Source organism: Pinus tabuliformis, chromosome 1_2 (assembly GCF_031772625.1).
Source record: "Pinus tabuliformis cultivar Carrire ecotype Pingquan chromosome 1_2, CPIR1, whole genome shotgun sequence".
In the NCBI taxonomy this organism is placed as follows: Eukaryota; Viridiplantae; Streptophyta; class Pinopsida; order Pinales; family Pinaceae; genus Pinus; species Pinus tabuliformis.
Genome location: NC_142298.1, coordinates 126,591,800 through 126,618,094, shown reverse-complemented (window position 1 = coordinate 126,618,094; position 26,295 = coordinate 126,591,800). Strand labels below are relative to the sequence as shown.

General features: G+C 36.1%; 1 pseudogene; it reads right to left on the bottom strand.

Moving 5' to 3' along the window:
- Positions 1-1,219: 1,219 nt before the first annotated feature.
- On the bottom strand, positions 1,220-26,295 carry LOC149204846 (presenilin-like protein At1g08700; annotated as a pseudogene).

Genomic DNA, 26,295 nt, shown 5'->3' with positions numbered 1-26,295 from the left:
ATTTATTTACAATTACTTCTTTATTTTGGGCATTGAAATATTTCATTATGCAAAATATTAATTTATTTTTCTTTTAACAAACTTCTATTTCTATATATACATATATAAAAAACTTATCAAAATAAATGAGCTACTATGATATTTAAATCGTTTTTTAAGAATTCTATGATTAAAAAGTAGCAATAATTATACAATTCCTCATTTCCAAAAGTGAAAATATAAGGTTGTTTTTATTTTTTATTATTTAAAGTTGAGATAAAATCATGTTATTTTATATGGACATTGGAATATTTTATTTATGGCTCACATTGAGAGTGAAATATATGTACAAGTGGTTGTATTATCAATGAGCCTAAATCCATGTTAAGAGGGATAAAATATCTTTTCACTTTAAAATAGGTTAAAGCTAACAAATATGTATATTTTTATTTTTATTTTTTAGTTTAAAAACATTTTTTCAGTTAAATAATATTTTATTTTGGACATGTGTTGTCGCGTCCCTCTCTAACATCATTAGCACTTTAATTTATTTTTTTATAGTATCTTTTCGTTCGTTGTTCTAACAGCTTGAGTGGGCCTAATGGTTAAGAGCATGTGTTTCCTCCTAAGAGGTCACAGATTCAAAACCAAAGGGCAGCAGAGTATGTATGCCATCGTAGACTTTAGCAGTCAAATCACTACGCGGAGGTGGGTCCCTTGTCCCACAAGCAAGGGGGTCTCATACACCAATTTGGTGTCTCGCGTGGCTGTGACCTTAAAAATGGACATTATTATTACTAGCAATTGTCCCAAAAGGTACAAAGAGAGGCCGATAGGATTTTTAAATTGGAATTGTTGAATTTTTCTAGAAGAGTTAATTGGTTTGTGGAAAACCTTGTTTTCTTGGACTAGATCATTGTGCAATTACCCTTCTAAACGCTCTTTGTCGTTTGTTAAAATAATCAGAATAATGTTTTCAAATTTCCATAGATTTCATCTTGCAATAAATTTCAAATACAAAATCAAATTACAGAGTATATTTCTTTGCCCGAGGAAATGATAGGAATAGAATACAACAGACTCAATGCTATTTGTGCTGAATTTATAAGTTTACAACAAAGAAAATTTGGCTTCCCTTGTCAGAGCTGAGTTGATTTGTGGCCTCACGATATCCAGCGGTCTATTTAAGGGTATTCAAGCTAAGTGCAACTTTGGGGATTGGAGTTATTTTTCTCTAATATCAAAAAAGCAAAAGGTGAGTCATTATCTGAACCACGAAAGCTTCCATTACGAGTTAATAAGTAAAAAATTACACCCAAAGAAATTGAAACAGGGAGAGCAGGCAAAGCCTTTTGACATAAGGCCAACAGAATCAATGTTACACCGAGGCCTGCTATTATGGCAAGGTAGTATGTGTAAACTGTCATGTAATCATACATAGCTGCCCTTCCAATCAATAAAGTGTAGAATATGAAGTCACCCAATCCAAGTTTAATTGCACCAGATGCAGAAAGCCCAATTCCATCCTGTTGGTATGTATCTGTGTGTGTAGAATCTTCAATCCCATTTGGGTGCGGCCTCCCCTCACTATCACTCTCAGTTTGGGTCAATAATCCTTATAGTGTAGAAGGCAATGGCAGAGAATGCACTTGTTGATTCACATATATGGAAGAAGAAGTCCTCACCTGGTGATTTACGAGAGGAACTGATTCCTCTTTTGCTGGTGTCTCTGTGTCTCCGTGAACACGACTCTCCTCCACCTCCTCCTCTGCGACAGCTATTCTGAAACCCTAAATAGAATCCTCATGAGGTAGCAATGCAGAAGCAGAGGTAGTGCTCTCATCACATCCTGAATTCAAGGATTTCAATAATGCAGATCTCGAACCTGAACTTGCTAGTTTCTTCCAAATGTTTCCCATCTGTTGTTACGGGATGGCTTTTCTAATCTTTGCACAGATGAAGGAAGGGAAGGGTTTATCAAAGCTTCTTCTTCTTCTTCTTCTTCTTCACTTTCAGTAGCTAGAGGGCAATTGCGAGGAAGAAGCACATTTTTATTTTCACACTCGGGGACTGCAATGTGGGGTTTTCTCATAACAGGGCAAGCCTCGTAAATCAAAGTAGGGATTTCCTCATCTCTTGAAATAGTGAGCTCTACCAAAATTTTGAGAGGGTCATCGGGGATGAGAACGACAATAACATCATATACTGCCATTGCAACAAGCAGCACCCACGACGTCCATTCGGGGAGCATAGTAAACCGAATGCAACAAGCATGCCTATGAGTACCAAGTAACCCTGGGTGAAAATTATGGGCACTTTGCACAGGAAAACAGAAAACACCCCCACAACAGCAAAATTAAAATGCACAACCCCAAAAGTAAAGCAGTCAATGGGTATAGAGAGAGCTTGCACCAAAAGCACGGCCATGCCCCCACCCATATAACCCAACACAACGAATGCTGCAAAACCCATGTAAAAACGAAGAAACTTCGTGCATCTGTAATAGAAAAGGCATACCAACAGGAACGTGACCACTGTGACAACAACTACAAATACAAGGGCATTTAGAAGAGCGCCCCCAAATTTTTTCCAGTTTGAATTAGAGGATTGTTCATCATATATGAGAGTGGCAAAGAAAATAAAGACGATGACCAGTTAAGGAGATGATAGTGACCCTTTTTTCTCGCCTTCTTCGGCCGCCTTTCACCCGGGAGGTTTTTCTGCAGTAGAGGTCAATCCTGATGGTAAACAATTTGTGACCCAGAGGCAACCATTTGACCCATTCTGTTTGTTTATCAGATACAAAGCAACGAAGATATCCTTCCAAACATTTGTTTACTATCTCAGTTTGCCCATCAGATTGAGGATGATAAGATGAGCTATGAGCTAACTGAGTACCAAGACAAGAAAATAATTCTGTCCAAAAATTTCCAGTGAAAATGGGATCTCTGTCACTTACAATAATCTTTGGGTTTCCATGTAGCTTTTGAACTGTTTCCATAAATGCAGTAGAAACTGTACTGGCTTTAAATGGATGTGATAATGCACAAAAGTGTGCATACTTGGTAAGTCTGTCAACTACCACCATGATGACACTCTTTCCCTCAGACTTGGGTAAACCTGTGATAAAATCCATTGAAACCTCCTCCCAACGTTGGCTTGGAATGGATAAAGGTTGTAATAGACCCGGTGTCTTAATTGTTTCAACTTTATTTTGTTGGCAAACCAAACATTCCACCACAAACTTTTGAATATCTGATTTAAGGCCATCCCAAAAAAATTCCTTCTTAACCCTGTGGTAAGTTTTTAAAAATCCTGAGTGCCCTCCTAAGGGAGAAGTGTGCAATTCCATAAGAATCTTTTGTTTTAGCTGGGAATTCTTACAGAGGTATAAGCGATCTTTGTACCATAACGAATCATTTTTCCAGCTAAATGTATCAGAAGTACTGGAATCTTGTTGTAGCTTTCGAATAAGTGCCCACACTTCTTCGTCATTCTTCCATTCCTCCTTTGCTTCGTTCATCCAATCTGGTTGGATAATAGAAATGTCACACAACAATGCTTCCATATCCTCATCCTTTCTTGAGAGCACTCTGGTGCTGGATATAGGAAGCAATTCAATTCTTTTGCTACCCTACAATGAATAAAATTGTGGGTGCTTCCTGAATCAATCAACACTATTACCTTTTTCTTCTTGATTTGTCCTCCTATCTTGATGGTTTCAGGAGTGGTAATTCCCGCCAATGCATTACAAGATATGGTTGGATTTTTTTTTTTTTCATCTAGGCTTTGTTCCTGGAATATATCCTCTTCTTTTGACCTTTCTTGCTCCTTTTCTTCTTCCTCTTCACAATCTATGTATAATAATTTCTTCTCACCACACTTATGACCCTTTGTGTATTTGCTATCACAATTGTAACAAAGCCCTTTTGCTATTTTTTCTTCCAATTGTTGTGGTGTCAACCTTGTAGGTTGTGGAAGACTATGGGCAACAACACTTCCGTCTTTATAGTTGTGAATGGTATGCTTCCTAGTTTCCATAATTTTGCTCTCCATTTTTCTTGCTAACCTGAATGCCTTCTCTAATGAATCAAGTTCCCAAAGGCGCACATCATGTTGGATATTATCCTTTAAAGACCCTATGAACACATCAATCCTATGCTCCTCTGGAATATCTTTTACCCTTATGTTCAATTTTTGGAACTCCTCAATGTGCTCCATTATTGAACCCTTTTGTTTGAGACTTATCAATTGGCTAAAAAAGTGTTGCTTTTTGTATCCTCATAATGTGCTATCAATTCTTCCGTAAAAATTGCCCAAGTGATAAATTGTTTATGAGAACAAAGCCATTGATACCATACAAATTGATTTGGTTCCAAATATAAAGTTGCCATACGTACCTTTTGTGTGTTTTTCACATTATTGAGATCGAAGAATTGCTCCATCTGTAATATCCATGTGGCGGGATCCTTGCCATCAAACTTCCTCATATCGATTTTTGGAACATGGTGAGTCTTCGATCCAACATTAGAGTCTATGGAATCATGATTAACATTTCTTTTGTTCTCATCATGAGTTTCCTTTAGTACTCTTTCACCCATAGTGACCGTTTCTTGTAGCAACTTATTCATATTTATCTTCAATTCTTCCATCTTATCATCCATGCCATCAATTTTAGCGTCCATGCCATTCACCTGAGCTTCCATGCCCTTTATCTTAGATTCCACGCCATTTATCTTAGCATCTGTTAGCTTTTGTGAGCGTGACATTTGTTGCACTTGTTCTTGTAATTCTGATATATCATGTAGCATTTCTTCCTCTTCTTCATGAGTCATGCTAGAGTTTTCAGGTTCCTTACTAGGTGTTTGCATTTTCTTTCCTCGGGGCATCAGTTACCGATAATAATGCTTTACTATGCCCTTTGAATTACTTCAAACCAAGCTTATGCAAAAATTAAAAAAAAACTACACACCTTTTTTTTACTTTGTAGAAGCCTGATATTGAATCTGAAGTATCTCTGTAATTTCGCATCACCTAGTTCTAAAATTGTGACCTGTAGTAGCCTTCTATGTCCTCTTTCCAATGCCACTAGTCTGATCCAAATTGGATTCTCCAAGAAAGAGTTATGCACAATCTCCCGTAGTGACCTGATTATATACTAGTTCAGTAGAGCGAACTTGTACGAAGTGCCACATGTCACTGTTTCAACCTTTGACTCTGAAAAATATATAAAAGCAAACTACAGTCCATCCTCTTTCTGTACCTTCTTACGAAATTGCAATCCGATGCTCAGAACGAAAGTTATGACGATTTTCCCCAGGTCACCTGTTTTGAGTGTAATTCCGGAGTCTGCAAAAAGACCAACTTCCTCAAATCATATCTCCGAAAATATAGTGCGAAACGCTCTGAAATTCGGACCCAAGGTTTCGCACGATTTATTATCAAATGGGTTTTTTTTGTAACTTCTGAAACGTCACAGGCAAAAAGTTATAGCGAAAATGCCACGATGACCTGTTTGGAGCAGCGAAACCCTAGAATCCAAAGCTCTAATACCAAATGTTATGAAACCAACTCAAGAAAAGATAGAAAAGAGAGATCAACACCTTAGAATTCAGCCTCTTCGAGGGGGCAACCTCCTTTACATTACATAAATGAACAATTCTTGGATGATACAAATGACAAAACCTCCTTTCTATATATAGGAGTCTAAGGAGTCACAATATAATCCAGCCGACCTAACAATAATAATATAAAGCCACAAAAATAATAATTGAGGGATTCTATGGGGCACAGAAATAACAATATGGGGGTAATAGGGGCACAACAATATAAATAAGGGGTATAACTACAATAGTAATGGGGTAATTACTAGTATTATAGGGACCCAACAGAATGCAATTGGTTGGCTCTCTTGGCTCATTAATGTAACAAGGTGCTTAAAGTTGCTCCGCCTTGTGAGGTTAGAGGAAATGGAGTAGAGGATATTAACACAGTCCCATTAGTTGTTCTGACATATGAAATGGAACTCATGAAAAAGGATGGAGATCCTAGACCAGTATTTGATATGATGGCTACAATATTGAAGAAGGTTTCAGTTGTGCCAGTTACAGCAAGGGCCATAAATGGAGCCATGTTGATTCTTTCTCAGATAATAACTTTTGTAATTGATTAGTCATATATACAGTTGGGCTTTCCAGCTGCTCTATTTCACCAACTTTTACTGACCATGTTGCACACTATCATTCAAACACATGTAGCAGCTCATCAATTTTTTGTTGTTATCCTTGTTTCTCCAATACCTGAATGTGAACCATTCCAACCAATCTCTCCAATCCCACATCAGAACTTTCTTCTGCAGTTGCACTTTTTGAAAAGCTAAGGAAGGAAAAGGTAGGATTACAAGAAGAGAAAATTGGGAGTGAGGCATCCGATGAAATAAAGGAAAGGGATGTCCTTGAGAAAGAACGAAGTGCAGGAAAATGATACTTAAGTTATTTCCTCTTCAAGTTCATTATTTTTCATGGTTGACAGTGGAAATGAAAGATCTGCTAAGAAAGTAGTTCAACTGCTTGGCTCCTTGGGGCTTCAAATTTTTCAAGGGAGGAAGACAATTCATTATGATAGGATAGTAAGGAATGCTTGTGGATAGTTTCTTGCTCGGTTTGAATATGGGAAAAGGGAGTTTTCAGGCAATGGGAGTGTCAATTCCCAATGTGGCTTTAGGATCGAGGAATTGGACTAGGCATACAAATTCTAGAATGTATGCAGTAGTGATTCTCCAGGTTCGTTTGGGACCCAGGAATACAGGATTGGATTGCTTGGGACAAGATATCTCAGGAAGGGAGGACTGTAATGTCCCTTTTCGAGAACAGAAAAGAGGAGTCAATTAAGTGAATTACTTAGAATTAATTGAATTAATTGAACTGTAATGTTATGAAACCAACTCAAGAAAAGATAGAAAAGAGAGATCAACGCCTTAGAATTCAGCCTCTTCGAGGGGGCAACCTCCTTTACATTACATAAATGAACAATTATTGGATGTTAGAAATGAAAAAACCTCCTTTCTATATATAGGAGTCTAAGGAGTAACAATATAATCCAGCCGACCTAACAATAATAATATAAAGCCATAAAAATAATAATTGAGGGATTCTATGGGGCACAGAAATAACAATATGGGGGTAATAGGGGCACAACAATACAAATAAGGTGTATAACTACAATAGTAATGGGGTAATTACTAGTATTATAGGGACCCAACATGCCCCTCTCCTTCAAAAAAGTGTTGTCCTCAATGCTTGAGCAGTTCTGGGTACTTCTGCATAAAATTCTCATCCTCCCATGTGGAATCTTCAGCGGATAAGTTCTTCCACCTGATAAGATACTCTGAAATGGATCGATTTCGTAGCTGTCGAGTTCTTGTTTCAGTGACTGCTTCCGGTTCCAATGTAATTTTTCCTTCCTCGCCAAGTTCTGGCAATATTGTTTGAACTGGGAGCTTGTCGCCTATGACCTTCTTTAAACATGAAACATGGAAAACTGGGTACAATCGAGAAGCTGCAGGAAGCTCCAATTTGTATGCCATAGTACCAATCTTTTCCAACACCTTGTATGGACCATAATACTTTGGTGATAATTTATTATCCTTCTTAGCTTGCTTTAGGGACATTTGCTTATATGGTTGTAGCCGTAGGAATACCCAATCACCTACATCAAAACTTCTTTCACTGCGATGTTGATATGCCTGTTGTTTCATTCTATTTTGTGCCAACAGGAGGTTATCCTTTAAGAGTTGGAGGACTTGTTGTTGATGTTCGATGTGATGTTCCACTGCCTGAACCTTAGAATTTTCTCTTAAATATGATGTGATTGATGGTGGTTGGTACCCATAAATAGCCATAAATGGGATCATTTTTGTTGCTATATGGAAGGAAGTGTTATACCACCATTCAACCAGAGGCAACCATTTGACCCATTGTGTCTGTTTATCAGATACAAAGCAACGCAGATATCCTTCCAAACATTTGTTTACTATCTCAGTTTGCCCATCAGATTGAGGATGATAAGATGAGCTATGAGCTAACTGAGTACCAAGACAAGAAAATAATTCTGTCCAAAAATTTCCAGTGAAAATGGGATCTCTGTCACTTACAATAATCTTTAGGTTTCCATGTAGCTTTTGAACTGTTTCCATAAATGTAGTAGAAACTGTACTGGCTTTAAATGGATGTGATAATGCACAAAAGTGTGCATACTTGGTAAGTCTGTCAACTACCACCATGATGACACTCTTTCCCTCAGACTTGGGTAAACCTGTGATAAAATCCATTGAAACCTCCTCCCAACGTTGGCATGGAATGGATAAAGGTTGTAATAGACCCGGTGTCTTAATTGTTTCAACTTTATTTTGTTGGCATACCAAACATTCCACCACAAACTTTTGAATATCTGATTTAAGGCCATCCCAAAAAAATTCCTTCTTAACCCTGTGGTAAGTTTTTAAAAATCCTGAGTTCCCTCCTAAGGGAGAAGTGTACAATTCCATAAGAATCTTTTGTTTTAGCTGGGAATTCTTACAGAGGTATAAGCGATCTTTGTACCATAACGAATCATTTTTCCAGCTAAATGTATCAGAAGTACTGGAATCTTGTTGTAGCTTTCGAATAAGTGCCCACACTTCTTCGTCATTCTTCCATTCCTCCTTTGCTTCGTTCATCCAATCTGGTTGGATAATAGAAATGTCACACAACAATGCTTCCATATCCTCATCCTTTCTTGAGAGCACTCTGGTGCTGGATATAGGAAGCAATTCAATTCTTTTGCTACCCTACAATGAATAAAATTGTGGGTGCTTCCTGAACCAATCAACACTATTACCTTTTTCTTCTTGATTTGTTCTTCTATCTTGATGGTTTGAGGAGTGGTAATTCCCGCCAATGCATTACAAGATATGGTTGGATTTATTTGTTCTTCATCTAGGCTTTGTTCCTGGAATATATCCTCTTCTTTTGACCTTTCTTGCTCCTTTTCTTCTTCCTCTTCACAATTTATGTAGAATAATTTCTTCTCACCACACTTATGACCCTTTTTGTATTTGCTATCACAATTGTAACAAAGCCCTTTTGCTATTTTTTCTTCCAATTTTTGTGGTATCAACCTTGTAGGTTGTGGAAGACTATGGGCAACAACACTTCCGTCTTTATAGTTGTGAATGGTAAGCTTCCTAGTTGCCATAATTTTGCTTTCCATTTTTCTTGCTAACCTGAATGCCTTCTCTAATGAATCAGGTTCCCAAAGGCGCACATCATGTTGGATATTATCCTTTAAAGACCCTATGAACACATCAATCCTATGCTCCTCTGGAATATCTTTTACCCTTATGTTCAATTTTTGGAACTCCTCAATGTGCTCCATTATTGAACCCTTTTGTTTGAGACTTATCAATTGGCTAAAAAAAGTGTTGCTTTTTGTATCCTCATAATGTGCTATCAATTCTTCCGTAAAAATTGCCCAAGTGATAAATTGTTTACGAGAACAAAGCCATTGATACCATACAAACTGATTTGTTTCCAAATATAAAGTTGCCATACGTACCTTTTGTGTGTTTTGCACATTATTGAGATCGAAGAATTGCTCCATCTGTAATATCCATGTGGCGGGATCCTTGCCATCAAACTTCCTCATATCGATTTTTGGAACATGGTGAGTCTTCGATCCAACATTAGAGTCTATGGAATCATGATTAACATTTCTTTTGTTCTCACCATGAGTTTCCTTTAGTACTCTTTCACCCTTAGTGACCGTTTCTTGTAGCAACTTATTCATATTTATCTTCAATTCTTCCATCTTATCATCCATGCCATCAATTTTAGCGTCCATGCCATTCACCTGAGCTTCCATGCCCTTTATCTTAGATTCCATGCCATTTATCTTAGCATCTGTTAGCTTTTGTGAGCGTGACATTTTTTGCACTTGTTCTTATAATTTTGATATATCATATAGCATTTCTTCCTCTTCTTCATGAGTCATGCTAGATTTTTTAGGTTCCTTACTAGGTGTTTGCATTTTCTTTCCTCGGGGCATCAGTTACCGATAATAATGCTTTACTATGCCCTTTGAATTCCTTCAAACCAAGCTTATGCAAAAATTAAAAAAAAACTACACACCTTTTTTTTACTTTGTAGAAGCCTGATATTGAATCTGAAGTATCTCTATAATTTCGAATCAACCAGTTCTGAAATTGTGACCTGTAGTAGCCTTCTATGTCCTCTTTCCAATGCCACTAGTCTGATCCAAATTGGATTCTCCAAGAAAGCGTTATGCACAATCTCTCGTAGTGACCTGATTATATACTAGTTCATTAGAGAGAACTTGTACGAAGTGCCACGTGTCACTGTTTCAACCTTTGAATCTGAAAAATATATAAAAGAAAACTACAGTCCATCCTCTTTCTGTACCTTCTTACGAAATTTCAATCCGATGCTCAGAAAGAAAGTTATGACGATTTTCCCCAGGTCACCTGTTTTGAGTGTAATTCAGGAGTCTGCAAAAAGACCAACTTCCTCAAATAATATCTTCGAAAATATTGCACGAAAAGCTCTGAAATTAGGACCCAGGTTTCAGCAAGGTTTCTTCTCAAATGGGTTTTTTTTGCGACTTCTGAAACGTCACAGAAAAAAAGTTATAGCGAAAATGCCACGATGACCTGTTTGGAGCAGCGAAACCCTAGAATCCAAAGCTCTGATACCAAATGTTATGAAACCAACTCAAGAAAAGATAGAAAAGAGAGATCAACGCCTTAGAATTCAGCTTCTTCGAGTGGGCAACCTCCTTCACATAACATAAATGAACAATTCTTGGATGATACAAATGACAAAACCTCCTTTCTATATATAGGAGTCTAAGGAGTCACAATATAATCCAGCCGACCTAACAATAATAATATAAAGCCAAAAAAATAATAATTGAGGGATTCTATGGGGCACAGAAATAACAATATGGGGGTAATAGGGGCACAACAATATAAATAAGGGGTATAACTACAATAGTAATGGGGTAATTACTAGTATTATAGGGACCCAACAGAATGCAATTGGTTGGCTCTCTTGGCTCATTATTGTAACAAGGTGCTTAAAGTTGCTCCGCCTTGTGAGGTTAGAGGAAATGGAGTAGAGGATATTAACACAGTCCCATTAGTTGTTCTGACATATGCAATGGAACTCATGAAAAAGGATGGAGATCCTGGACCAGTATTTGATATGATGGCTACAATATTGAAGAAGGTTTCAGTTGTGCCAGTTACAGCAAGGGCCATAAATGGAGCCATGTTGATTCTTTCTCAGATAATAACTTTTGTAATTGATTAGTCATATATACAGTTGGGCTTTCCAGCTGCTCTATTTCACCAACTTTTACTGACCATGTTGCACCCTGTCATTCAAACACATGTAGCAGCTCATCAATTTTTTGTTGTTATCCTTGTTTCTCCAAGACCTGAATGTGAACCATTCCAACCAATCTCTCCAAGCCCACATCAGCACTTTCTTCTGCAGTTGCACTTTTTGAAAAGCTAAGGAAGGAAAAGGTAGGATTACAAGAAGAGAAAATTGGCAGTGAGGCATCCGATGAAATAAAGGAAAGGGATGTCCTTGAGAAAGAACGGAGTGCAGGAAAATGATACTTAAGCTATTTCCTCTTCAAGTTCATTATTTTTTTATGGTTGACAGTGGAAATGCAAGATCTGCTAAGAAAGTAGTTCAACTGCTTGGCTCCTTGGGGCTTCAAATTTTTCAAGGGAGGAAGACAATTCATTATGATAGGATAGTAAGGAATGCTTGTGGATAGTTTCTTGCTCGGTTTGAATATGGGAACAGGGAGTTTTCAGGCAATGGGAGTGTCAATTCCCAATGTGGCTTTAGGATCGAGGAATTGGACTAGGCATACAGATTCTAGAATGTATGTAGTAGCGATTCTCCAGGTTCGTTTGGGACCCAGGAATACAGAATTGGATTGCTTGGGACAAGATATCTCAGGAAGGGAGGACTGTAATGTCCCTTTTCGAGAACAGAAAAGAGGAGTCAATTAATTGAATTACTTAATGTCATCCTAAAGGTGATAGTGAGTAATTAAATTAAAAAGGGATTATTAAGTGACTTTTGATTTAATTAAGAATCAAGACATACAAAGTCACTTTATTATTAAAAGATGACCCATGGTATTTGGATGGAGAAAACTATTAAAAAAAAGAAGGGAGTTGATTGGTAGATGACTGGATATTTGATGAATTGATATTGGAGCTCTAGTAGCTTATTGTGTGAGGTGAAATCCTTGTGGAGATATTAGTTTTGGTGTTGGAACCATACACACTAGCTGGTGGTAATTAGTTTCAGTGGTGAAACATCCACCTAGCTAGTCAAGAGGGAGAACCACTTCAAGTTCTTCATTGGCACTTAGTGAGAAAGGATGAGATTTTGGAGTGTTAAGGCTAAAACAACACACATTGCAGTCCAAGGAATCCAGCCAAAGGAGGTTTCTGAAGAGGACCTAATAACACCAACTTATTTATTTGTCAAGTTTCCTTTCAAAATAAAATTTGATATAATTTCCCTCTCAAAATTATAAATAAGTAGCTGGGGTTTGCAATGGAATTTGTCTACAAGCTTTGTGATTATTGGCTCTATAATTTATTTAAATTTGTTAAATTCTTGGGAAAAAATTATTGTGTGCTTTTTCTAAATGAAATTCATAAAAAAAAAAATTCTAGGAATTTAAATAAATAAAAATAGGGAATATTACAGCCTAAGGGCCTAGTATATTAGTGCTAACATTTCATTGCGATTGCATATTGGGCAAAAGAAAAGGAGGGATTGTTTGAATGAATAACCATCTCTCAAGCATTTTTCTTGAAATTACCTTTTCATGAAGGTAGTATAGTTAGAGTGGGCCTAAAAGGTAAGAATATGTTTTCTTTTTCTCTGTGGAAATCAAAATTTCAAATTTAAATGCTTTTTTCCCTTTTGGAAATCACAATTTCAAATTCAAATGTTTTTTTCCTCTTTGGAAATCACAATTTCAAATTTAAAAGGATAAAGTATTTATGTCTTCATAAAATTGTAATAATCAAATCACTATACAAATAGAAACAATCAAATAACAAACATGAACCAGTTTGTCCTAAAATGATATGCTTTCTTCTCCAACAACAAAAAGAAAACGCTATTGGGTGACCTTTACATTAACAGAAAGAACAACTTGTCTTCATAAATGGATAACTGAAACTAAAGCAAAAAGAAAACGCTATTGGGTGACCTTTACATTAACAGATAGAACAAGGTGCCTTCATAGATGGATAATTGAAACTGCATCAAAAAGAAAACGTTATTGAGTGATATTTAGGTTAACAGATAGAACAAGGTGTCTTCATAGATGGATAACTGAAACTGCAGCCCTCCGGAGTTTTCTTGGTTAAAAATGCATTTATTGTAAAAGGGATATTAAAGAAATAAATGTAATAACAGAACATTGATACATTTGTCCATTGTTTTCATTATCCCCCTAAATGCTTAATATCTTTATCCTTCTAAATTCTTAATAGGACAAAAACCCTTGTTGCCGCATACACTTTATCTATGCAATCCTTCTCATATAATATAAGAAAATACTAAAGATCTGCATCTTGTTTAGAGAACTGCAACAGGCAAATAAAGTAAATTCTAAAGATCTACATCTTTTTTAGAGAACTGCAACAGGAAAATAAAGTAAATTCTAAAGATCCACATCCAGAGATATCATTTTCATGTTTAGAGTACTCTAACTGCAATAGACAAATAACGACGGTACAAATAAGAGAAATATTCAAAAATAGCCATATTAAGATGTACCCAAGACAAAGTGGAGTGATTAAATAATTCTACGGGTATTAACGTAAAAGCTTCAAGGTAAAATCACCTCTCACAGTGGACTATGAGAATTCAGTTTTGAAAAAAATGTAGCTTTAGGTTCTCCTGGTGCTCGAAAACTAATCTGTATCTCGGAGAGTAAACATCCATGCAATGCCATAACCATGTATGCACAATGTCTCAATGCTCCTCCAACTTTAACATACTGCTTCCAGGGATACTTCATCATTTTATAATGGCCATGAGGTGGCTCCCAACTGGAAAAACCTTCTTGAAAGTTTTAGAATGCTTTAACCACGTACACTGACATGAGAAAGTTAAAACTTAAAACGGTGAGCACTAGGGTGTCTATGATTCAAATCATGTAGCATACTAGAGTTTCCTCTTCAGTGGCAGAGACCACAGCCAATCTATAGCCATTGTACACTGGATCATTAATAGCCTGACATGGAAGAATTTTTGAGGGAACTCTTTCAAGCTCAAATCTTGAAAGGTACCCATCAATGCATCCTGTAAAAGTATTTTCAGAAACAAGTGGGATGATACAACAAACTTTTCTAAAAAATGGTTAGCTACTAAAATTGCAAGCCGTGTTTAAAACCCTGACCTTCAAGGGACTTTTTGACGCCCACGAAATTTTTCACTATCAGCTTGTGTAGATCCTCGCCTGCCCAAATTGGGTAAATACTTGTGTTAACTACTAAAGAAATAGCAGCACCAAGAAGGATGAGGATAAATCGGTTTATTGCTGTGTGAATGAACTCCCCAGTTTTATAGCCGGACACCATTACGAAACAGAATGTTATCAAGAATACTCTAAAACCATATTCGTAAGGTTTCATCTTTGGATATAGTTTAGCAAACGTGGCCACTGACCCTAAAACAATTTGAGCAGTAACATGGTTGGTTAGACAGATTTTTCAGCATGAAGATTTCATAGACAAAAACACCTAAATCAAAAACGGATCCATGAATAATACCTGCAATAAATATGCTAATGGTAATCATCACAGGCTCCAATTTTCCAGAACACAAGGATAATTCTACAACTCCAAAAGCTAAACCACCGGCTGAAAAGGTTCCTAATCCTCGATTGAAGCCCTTGCTAAATGTTGCACCTCCAACCCTCTTGAAAGATTGATATTGGGTGACAACCCAGTTTCGGAAATAGGATCTGCTAAAATTTCCCCCAGTGGCAATCTGATCAGAGTTTTAGCATAACAGGGCCAGGTTCAATGGACATCAGAAATCGGAGGTGTTCCCCTAGTGGCAATCTGAAACAGGGCCAGGTTCAATGGACATCAGAACTCAGAGGTGAAAAGAAGGCAACTCAACCTATATTTGGAAAAAGTAGTCAAAGTGCAGTGCATGCTTGCCAGATGCTATGCGCGGGACTTCAAATCAATGGTTGAAAGTGTCTCCCCTGATCCAATGGAGCAGGCTAAAAGTTTTGACTATTGTTGATGCATAGGAAGGCCTATCGGCCTAATTATTATTATTATTATTATTATCTTTGGAATTATGAATAGCACTCATTTTCTATATTTTCAAAATTTAAATGTTAATAATTACATTTCGGATTGAGTAAACGATTGTTAATCTCCGAGAGATGCAAACATTACGTGAGATTTTTGTTGATTGGACTTTTAAATCTAATGATATTCGCTCATGAACCCAATCGAGTGATAACATTCTGGAAATTCATGGTAGCCCTACACCTAATCCTCTCGGGAGTGGGAACTCACATCAAGTGTTCAGGATGGAGGTACCCATCTGACGGTGGAGATTGTTCGGGTTTAGGGTTATGCAACTATCCTTGTGAAGCTCATTGTAGGTTGCTCATTTGCGCTAGCTACTGTAGAGATTGGAAACCCTCTCTGCAATGATACGAGACCTCGTTCAATTCCTCTAGCCTCTTCATGGTCACCCTCACCAGATTTAAGCCCTACCTCTAGGTCCTATCAGTTCAATATGTCATCATTATTTTTAAGATTTATGTTATTTTGTTCATCGTTATTTACTATTCTCAAATGTTGGCTCATGAAATAGCATGAAAGGGGATTAAGTGCAATTCCACAGGAGATATTTTCAACATTAAAGATGGGATCTTATATTCTGCCACCTCTGCAATGGTAATCCTTTGAGACATACAACTTTCTTAGTAAGTCTTTAATTTTTTATTTTTCTGAGAAATAATTTGTTTTATGAGTTCCTTTACTAATGCTGGTGAATCCTTCTTGTTGTCCAAACCCAAATCTGGTACATATGTATGAGGAGACCTTATCTCTTGTGCTCGATCTTTGGCCTTTTTGTAAACAACTAGGTACTCGGTTGTTTGGCAATCAGAGTCTAGAAGATTTTCATGATTATCTTAGTGTCTAGGGGTTTAGGCTTAGTGGCTCCTAGATGGTTGTTGAATTATATACATTCGTAGCATGTCTTTCACTATCTGATTTTACGTTAGACTGAGTCATGCTAAAGTATAACTGTGTGCCCAAACCTTCAAACAAGGATTTCTAGAATGAATATGTGAATTTCACATCTCAATCTGAAATTATAGCCTTTGGTATTCTGTGTAGTCTAAAAATTTCTTTCATAAATATATTGGCAATTTGTATGGCCTTGAAGGTAGACTGTAAATGTATGAAACGAGTAGACTTGCTCAACTTGTCAACTACGACCATTATTGAGTCATTATGACTTTTAGACTTAGGTAATCCTGTAATAAAATCGATGGAAAAGGTTTCCCACTTCCATTCCAGAATAGGTAGTGGGTGGAGTAGTTTAAATAGGTGTTGGTGCTCTGATTTTACTTGCCAACATTCCAAACAGTGAGATAGGTACTCAGTAACTTCTTTCTTCATACTGGGCCAAAAATATTCCTTTCGAAGTGCAATGATTAATTTTTTATACTGAGGATGGGCTACATAGGGATTTTTAGGGTACTCGTCCAGAATTAGTTGTTTAATATTTTTCTGAATAGGTACATACATTCTTCCATGATAAATCAACATTTATTTTTTATTTATCTCATATTCTCATTGATGTTTGCTATTGTTCAAATTTTGATCTTGCCACCTTAAAAAATTGTATTTAGGATCTTGCTCTGGTCCTGTTTAATCTTCTCCTTAAAAGTGGTATAAAATTCACTAAAAGAGACTTCATAAATACAATTCACTTTCTGACTCAAGGCATTTGTAACTCAGTTCTCCTTTCCTTTCAAGTGTTCGATTTGAAAATCAAATTCACTCATAAAAGCAATCCAACGACTTTGTCTCTCATTTAAGGTAGGTTCCTGAAATAATTAATTAAACTATGATGATGACAAATCAAAATTCACTCGTAAAATCAATCCAACGACTTTGTTTCACATTTAAGGTAGGTTGCCTGAAATAATTAGTTAACCTATGATGATATGTTATCAACCAGAATTTCTCACCAAATAAATAATGTTGCCAAATTTTGAATGCATGGATAATTGTTACCAGCTCAATGTCATAAGAAAAATCCTTCTTCTCTGCCTTCTTGAATTAGCACGCCCCCTACTCCTTCCTTGCTAGCATTTGTACAAATGAAACACTCTTTATTTGGGTCTGCAATGCTTAAAATAGGTGTGGTGGCAAGCAACTACTTTAATCGATCAAAACTTTCTTGATAGTCTATTGTCCATGTAAAAGTTTTCCCTTTCTTTTGCAAGGAGCTAATGGGATATGCCACTCTAGAAAATCCTTTAACAAACCTCCTATAACATTCAGCTAGACCCATGAATGATCTTATATTAGCTACATTCTTTGGTATCGGCCATTCCATTATGGTCTTTACTTTTTCTGGTTCCACAACAATTACATCCTTGGTAACGATATGTCCTAAATAACGAATCTGCTCTTTAAAGAAATCACATTTTCTATATTTAGCGTACAACTGATGCTTCCTTAAGGTTTGTAGGACAATTCGTAAGTTCTCCTTATGTTTTTCTACATTTCAAGAGTATATTATTAAATTCCATGAAAATCAGCAAAAATGTATCCAAATATTCATGAAAAACATTGTTCATCAAACACATAAAAATCGCGGGTGCATTAGTCAATCCAAATGACAATACAACGAACTCGTAATGCCCATAGCGAGTCAGAAAGGTTGTTTTGGATACATCCTCTTCTTTTATTCTAATTTTATGGTACCCCGAACAAAGATCATTCTTTGAAAATGCAGTAGCTCCCTTCAGATGGTCGAATAATTCATCAATGCGGGGTAAGGGGTATTTATTCTTGACTGTCAATTTGTTCAGCTGCCTATAATCTATGCATAAACGTAAAATTCCATCTTTCTTCTTAATGAAGAGTACAGGAGCTCCCTAAGGTGATACAGTTGGGTGAATATACTTCTTATCAAGTAGTTCATGTAGTTGCATCTTTAGTTCCATTAGTTCTAGTATGCCCATGTGATATGGAGCTCGAGATACTGGTGCAACTCTGAGAATCAGCTCGATGGTAAAATCTATATATCTCTTTTGGAGGTATTCCAAGAATCTCCTCAAGAAATACATCTGGAAATTTTTTTACTACATGTATATTTTCTAAGGTAACAGATTTTTACTTTGATTTTTAGCATCCTACTTATATGGCATAAATTTGGCATCCTTTTCGTATACATCTTCCTAACTGAGAAGCTCTTACAAGTCTTATTTTTAGTGGTCTTCGAATGCCCTAAATTCCATGCCTTTTTCTCTCTTCGTTAACATAATTGATATTTTTGTCTTTTCCAGTCCATACCTATTAGGACATCATAAGATCCTAAAGGTAAGACATTCAAATATTCCATGATGGATTGACCTGCTAGCTTTAGAGGGAAACAACTGACTTTAGCCAATACCGTCCTCTTTTCTCATGTGGCGAGTTATACTAGCAAAGGGTTCTTAAATTTAAAAGCTTGTAAGAAACATTGTTCAACCACTTTGGGACTTAAGTAACTCAAAATAGTTCCTGGATCAATCAAAATAGCTACAGTTCAGTCAAAGTTCTTACCTTTGAACTATATCATTGTAGGCTCGTACTCCGCTTGATGATCCTCGAGAGCAGCATTGATTTTTGGAACACTCCTTGCCGTGTCTCCTACTATTGATGTTTCTTAGATCTGCGCAACTGGATCACCTCCTTTGTGGTATGGATAATTTTTACCATAGTGTGATCCCCCACATCTTGAACACTACACTAGGGTCTTACAACTATCTCCACTTTACTCTTATTTGATTGCTCATTTGGCTTAGATTCATTTGGGATTTTAAACCTTGACTGATTTTTGTTGACATTTCTGGTTTGTTGTCCTTTGTAAGGTCCTTTGTTAATGATGGTATTGTTTCCTTTACTACCTGGTGGAAGATTAACTCCCTTTTATCACTCTATATATTTCCTCCATCTCCTTTCTTCCTGGTTTGATGATAACATATACGAGCTTTCCTTATGACTTCATCTGTGGTTTTTGGATTGTCAAATTCTAGATGCTCTTTCATAAATAAAGGAAAATTGTTTATAAATATTTGTACCTTTTCTTCTTCTTGTAGTATTTAGGGTACATATGGCAGCAAGGATGTGAATTTCGTTATAAATTCATCCATGGTCAATTGTCCTAGTCGAAGGTCCTAAAACTCTTTTGCATTCTCGTCATAAAATATTTTAGTTAAGTACTTTTCCTTAAAATATGTTTGGAATTTTTCCCAAGTTACATTTTGTTCATTCACTTCACATACATTTTTCACCTCTTCCCACCACAAGGTGGCTTTTCCTTGTAACTGATAAATCGGTAATCGAGCTTATAAATTGTGATCATATTCATACAATTGAAAATAATTATTCATATTAATAAGGCAGGCTTCAACAGCCTCCTCTTGTTCATCATCAAAGAGGGGGGCATTTTATTTTTCAAAATTCTCCTTGTAACTTGATTTTTTGTCATTCATTTTTTATGATCCGATACAATTTCTGACTCTTCTTCTTGGTTTTCTTCACCTCCTTTAGTTTTCGAACGTTCACTCTTGAATTCTTGATCACCAGTCATGTTCTCATGTTTAGGGTTGGGAATCGTGGTCAATGGTTTTGTCTGTTAGACAAACTTTTCATAATCTTCTCCTATTCTTGCATCAGCCTTTCATTGCAATGTGGCCATCTCATTCTTCAACCCTTGCATAATCTCCAGAATGGCAGTGTTGGTTTTACGCAACTCCTCCCCAACTATACCCACATCTCTTGATTAGTTTCCAAGTGGGGTATTGAGCTTGCTCCAGTCGCACATCTTACTGGAGTAAGTCTTGTCCTTCACATTCTGTCCCTTTTTCCCTCATCACACTTTCAGTGTGAATCAACAAAACTATTGTTATTTCCTAGATAACCGAGAGGCCACAATTTTGAAACCATGGATCTAATACCACTTGTCACGCCCCTCTCTAAAATCATTAGCACTTTTTTTTATAATATGTTTTCATTGTTCTATAATATCTTTGGAATTATGAATAGCACTCATTTTCTGTCTTTTCGCAATTTAAATGTTAATAATTATATTTGGGATTGAGTACCATTCTTAATATCCGGGAGATGCAAACATTATAGGATATTTAAGTTAATTGGACTTTTAAATTTAATGATATCCATCGATGAACCCAATCTAGCTATAACGTTCTCAAAATTCATGGTAGCCCTACACTTATTCGTTTAAGGAGTGGGAACTCACATTAAGCGTTTAGCATTGATGTTAGCCCTACACTTGTTCGTTTCGGGAGTAGGAACTCACATTAATGGTTCAACATGGAGGTGCACATCTGATAGTGGAGATTGTTTGGGTTAAGGGTTATGTAACTACCCTTGTGAAACTCACATTAAGTGTTTAGCTTGGAGGTGCCCATCTCACGGTGGAGATTGTTTAGGTTTAGGGTTATCCAACTACCCTTGCAAAGCTCATTGTTTGTTGCTCATTTTTCCCGGCTACTATAGAGATTGGAAACCCTCTCCGAAACAATATATGACCTCGTTCAATGCCTCAAGCCTCTTCATGGTTACGCTCACCAACTTGAAGCCCTAGTGCCAGGTCTTATCAATTCAGTATGTCATCATATTTTTTAAGCATTATGCTATTCTATTCATTGTTCTTTACTATTCACTAATGTTGGCTCATGAAATAGTAGGAAAGGGGATTAAGTCCAGTTCCAGAGGAGATATTTTCAACATGCAAGACAAGCTCTTCTGTTTCGCCACCTCTGAAATGGTAATCCTATGAGACATACGACTTTCTTAGTAAGTTGTTTTTTTTCTCTATTTGAGAAATAATTTGTTTTATGAGTTCTATTACTAATGCTAGTGAATCCTTCTTGTATTCCAAACCCACCTTTGGTATATATTTATGAGGGGACCTTATCACTTGTGCTTGAGATTTGGCCTCTCTGCAAACTGCTAGGTACTCGACTATTTGTCCATTAAAGTCTAGAAGCTTTTCATGATTATTATGGGGTCGAGGGGTTTAGTGTTAAGTTATGGTATGTTCTATGCTTATAACAGTTTACTTCCTTTTCTTATTATATTCCACAGATTAGCAATCACATGTACATAAAGTAAAGTGCAGATAGAACATTAAACAATCGACAGAAAACAAGCCAAGACAAGAGACACAAGATGTGGCGGCTAGCCAGGGACAAACCCCACAGTGTGTGGGGAAACCCTTTGATCAAATCTTCTTTTATCTTCATTAATTCAGCAGAGAGAAATAGTACAATAAATCTTATTCATATCAGCAGTAGCAAACCCTATATCAGTAGCATCAGCATTAGCGGCTTCATTATCAAACTAGGGCAGACGATATCTCACAAACCGACCGTCGGATTGACTTCATTCCGCCACAAAAAGTTGCGGCTTCCAGAGGAGGTTTAGATGAACCTACAATGTAGTTCAGATGAAGAGATATTCTAGGCCACGCAGGTCAATCTTTACTTCTGTAGTTGCAGCTTCAGTTTCAACAGTTTCCGGCTTCAAACTAGGGCAGTCGATATCTTGCAAACCGTTCGTCGGATTGACTTCATTCCACCACCAAAAGTTACGGCTTTCAGAGGAGGTTCAGATGAACCTATAGCACAATTCCAATGAGGAGATCTTCTAGGCCACGTAGGTCAATCTTTACTTCTGCAGTTGCAGCTTTAGTTTCAGCAGTTTACGGCTTCACATGTGTGAGAGAGAGACCCATTTCTGTGCAGTAGAGAAGAGACTCATTTCTATGCAGTAGAGAGAGAGAGAGATGTGATGAGAAGTGTGTGTGCAAATGAGGAAAATTCCTCTTATATTTGTACACAATGTTGGTGTTTGAATAGATGTGACTGTTGGGCTTCTGAGCCTACATGTGTTGTAGGTCGGATTGATAATAATTACATAATCAAAATAAATTCATATCTCCATGAATACTTATCGGAATTGGATGATCTTTATATCAATCCTACACCTCTCGACGAGAGGAATCTAATAAAAATATTATCAGCCATGAATAAGATGACCCACATGAAGTTTTTCCATGGTTGCCAATTTTAACATTTAGGCTTAGTGGCTCCCATAATTTCTGAGAATAACTGTGTTGGTTACCTCGAGGTTTTATAAGATTTCAATTTTTTTATGACTGTAATGGATACTTTTAATTATGAAGGCTTTGTCTCCACAATTCTATTTTTTGGAATGACTAATGGATAGCTTAATCGTGGAGGCTTTTCCATCGCATGGTTCTATTTACATGCCCTTTTGTTCCACTGATAAATGTAAACTCAAGAAGAGTTTATGTAGCTTCGGGTTTTTTATTTTATGTACTCGGTTACTAGTTATGAATTGAAATTTTTTTGTTAAACAGTGTTGTAAGTTTTTCTTATTTTTACCGAGTTTTTACAACACCTTTATTGTGCTACATAGAGTTGGTTAATGAGACTATGTTTTTTTTGCTGGGCATTTTACAGTAACTTGTTATTATGATATTTATTACGAAATGATGGTTACAATTTCAACAATATTCTTTTAAAAAATGGGTTAATAGTTACATGTGGGTATAATAAAATATTCCCTTGTTTAGATCCATATTTAATCTCTTTCTTTTGTCTGTTTATTAGAGTAAAATGAAAGTATTTACAGTGTTCATTCACTACTTATTACCTGAGTTCTTGGGGTCATACAACTAACTTCTTTTGGAATTTACCGACCTTCAGAACTATTCCCCTTAGCTAGTCCAAATAACTAATCGAGTCTTACTAGTTTTATTTTTCGGTCATAACCGTGCCAAAATTATCTCAGTCTTGGTTGCTGGAGTTTTAATAACGTAATAGACCTTTTCTGATCTAATTCAAAAGCCAACCTTGCCTATGTAATTTCTTTCATATTTCTTTTGAATTTACAGCTTTCTCATTCAAACTTAATCCTGTTATAGATATTAGTTCATGCAAATACATAATACAGTACCTATTAAAAAAAAACAACTCAATATCGATTTGTACTTATGAGTTTCTTGAAGTACTTATCTGCAGTCTAATGTGTCCAAGCTCCACAACTTCACCCTCACAACCCTCACAACAACAGTAGAATGTAACAACATAGATAGTTTCTCTATGACTATTTGGTCCTAACCAGACTTAGTCCAGCTAGCCTTAGTGAAATATGCCTGACTCTTTAGCACACATCGATGATTACGCTTGTTACTTTTATTTTCTCTGTTCGATGATTACGTTGGTCAATTTTATTTTTCTCTATCTCCTCTCCTCACTCGTCACCTCAGGTACCTTTACCCTCTTCGTTTCCATATTTTAGAATCCATTCCCAAGGATAAGTCTTCTAACCCGTCACCATCACCTCAAGTACCTTTACCCTCTCTGTTTCCATATTTGAGAATTTCCATATTTAAGAATTCATTCCCAAGGATAATTCTCCTCACTCGTCACCTCAGGTACCTTTACCCTCTCTGTTTCCATATTTGAGAATTCATTCTCAAGGAGAAGTTAGGGCGGCAACCGTTTGTCCATAATCATGTACCCAATTCAGTATGTGAGACACTTTAGGCATCCCTTAAGATATCATATCTGCTTCATAATAGAACAACATAATTTCTTAGTGAAATTAAAGTTTCGATTATCATAAAATTATCCTAATCCTAAGGATACAATTTTATTGTGGTAATTATAATGAGTTTATTTTCAATTCTTTTACCGGGGGTGTCACATGTGTCAAAGTAAGGTTGAGTAAAGAAAGAATTATACATGTCCCTCATAGTAAACTATAGAATGTGCTATTAAGTAATAAATAGTATAAAAGTTAAATGATATCATAAAATTATTAACCTAAAACTATCTTTTTTAAATGGTTAGTTCCAAGACAAAATTAATGTTGTTAAATTAAAAAGAAAACTTATTAATTGTTTATTGAAATTGGACAACTAAATTTAAAAAGAAATTATGATATTTTAGTAAGAAATTAGAAAATTAAATATTATAATAAAATCACTAACTCCAAAGTATGATATCAATATCTCTTCTTATATGATTAATTTAAAATAAAACTTTATATAATAATTTAAAAAAATGTTTTAAATTGTAATGTCCCGAGAAAACTGTAAATATTTTATTTTACTGCAGTAAAAACAAAACTAGATATTATGATTATTATTTGAATTAAGTATTTAATGTGTGTTAATTATTAAAGAGAGAAAAATGTTTGAGTATTAACAAATCTTGTAACTTTTCATAACAAGGAAGTTAGGGAAGGAAGTTGCCAAGAAAACCCTAACTACCTCCCTGATTATGAATGCTCCAAGGAAAGCCTTGAGGAGGGGGCATGGAGAGAGGGAGGAGGAACTGTGCTGAGAGGTCAGATGGTAAGAGAAGCTAAGTCTGGTGATGACCAAATAGCGAAAGCACTATGTGAAAAAACTTGCAGGAAGACATTGGTCTTGTGAGCAAGCTCAGGGGGAGACTTGGACCTGATGGCAAGTCTCATGGTTGGGAGGATTGAAATCTGTAAATAACAGAGGTGACTTCAATAGTTGAAATTTCTTCTTTATTATAGTAGTTCAGGTAGGTAAATAACCTGGTATAATCTATTTGATGTAAGTTGTTTTATCGAATGTTCAGATTTGGTAGAGGTTAATGTCTGAAATGAATGTTGTACAGGAATATCTGAAACTTAGAGGCAAAATATTCCTACATAAATAGAGTTTGGGCATTTAGGTACAGACTCAGGAAGATAGTCTTTATTTTGTTCTTCTGCTAGAGAGGAAAAATAGAACTAAACATGCATAGCATAAATGCAATTAGAATTAAACATGCACAACATAACGATAAATAGAACTAAACATGCATAGCATAAATGCAATTAGAATTGAACATGCACAACATAATGATAAATAGAGCAATGTCTAGCTAGTTATGAGAAGGAAGAGTGAATGAATAATTCCTTGCAAACAAAAAGAAAGAAAACAGAGAAAATTGAATGATGGTATATGTAGAAGCAATAGGAAAACTTTGTTTAACTTCCAAATTAAAAGAATCATTGTAAACCCTTCTCTTTTTTTTTACATTTCCTGAGATTGGCAAATAAAACCTAAGAAGAGGAATAATGTACATCGAATAGTGGAAACTTGAAATCCTTAGAAAGAAGCTATAGTGCAAGCATGTTACCAATGAGCATAATATATTCATATAACAAGTGTAGCCATGGAAACCATGCAAAAACATATATCGCAAGCAGATAAACTTCTCGGTATGAGATTGGTGCATATATGAACTAAAATAAGGGTGAAATGAAGTATCTCCAACATTGTATATTTGGAAATGACATAAACTTAAAAATGAACCCAATACCTCTAATATTATACATTTGGAAATTAACAGAACTTAAACATGACCCAAAGTCCTAAATATTACATATTTGATATAACGGAACTTAAAAACAACCCAACTTCTCGTATGCATCACTTTTGAGAAGTGGAGAAGGTGCAGAACTGAGAATACCTAATTAAATTACAGTTAGAAAAAAAAACTGGGACATCTATAGCTACAAGCTTCACATGCTAGACAACAGAACACCTAGAAGTGCCACAGAGAAGGGACTTTGGCCTTCTATCGAGTTTCGAGGAATTGGCAGCATAAAACCCTGAAACAATTTAAAATGAGGTTCAACAAATAGAATACAAGAAGATACAAGGATTCCATCTAAAAAACTTAGAAAGGATAGAGTTTTGTGTAAACATCTCAAACAAAGGCATTTACCTTGTTATCATAGTGATTCTCTATGGTAGGCTCAATCTCAAAACAAACCCTTGGTCCAGAATTCAACAGGCCACTTACACCATTATGGATATGGAAACCCTCAACAGCATACTCCAATTGTTTGAGAACATTAAGCACCGAATCAATCAT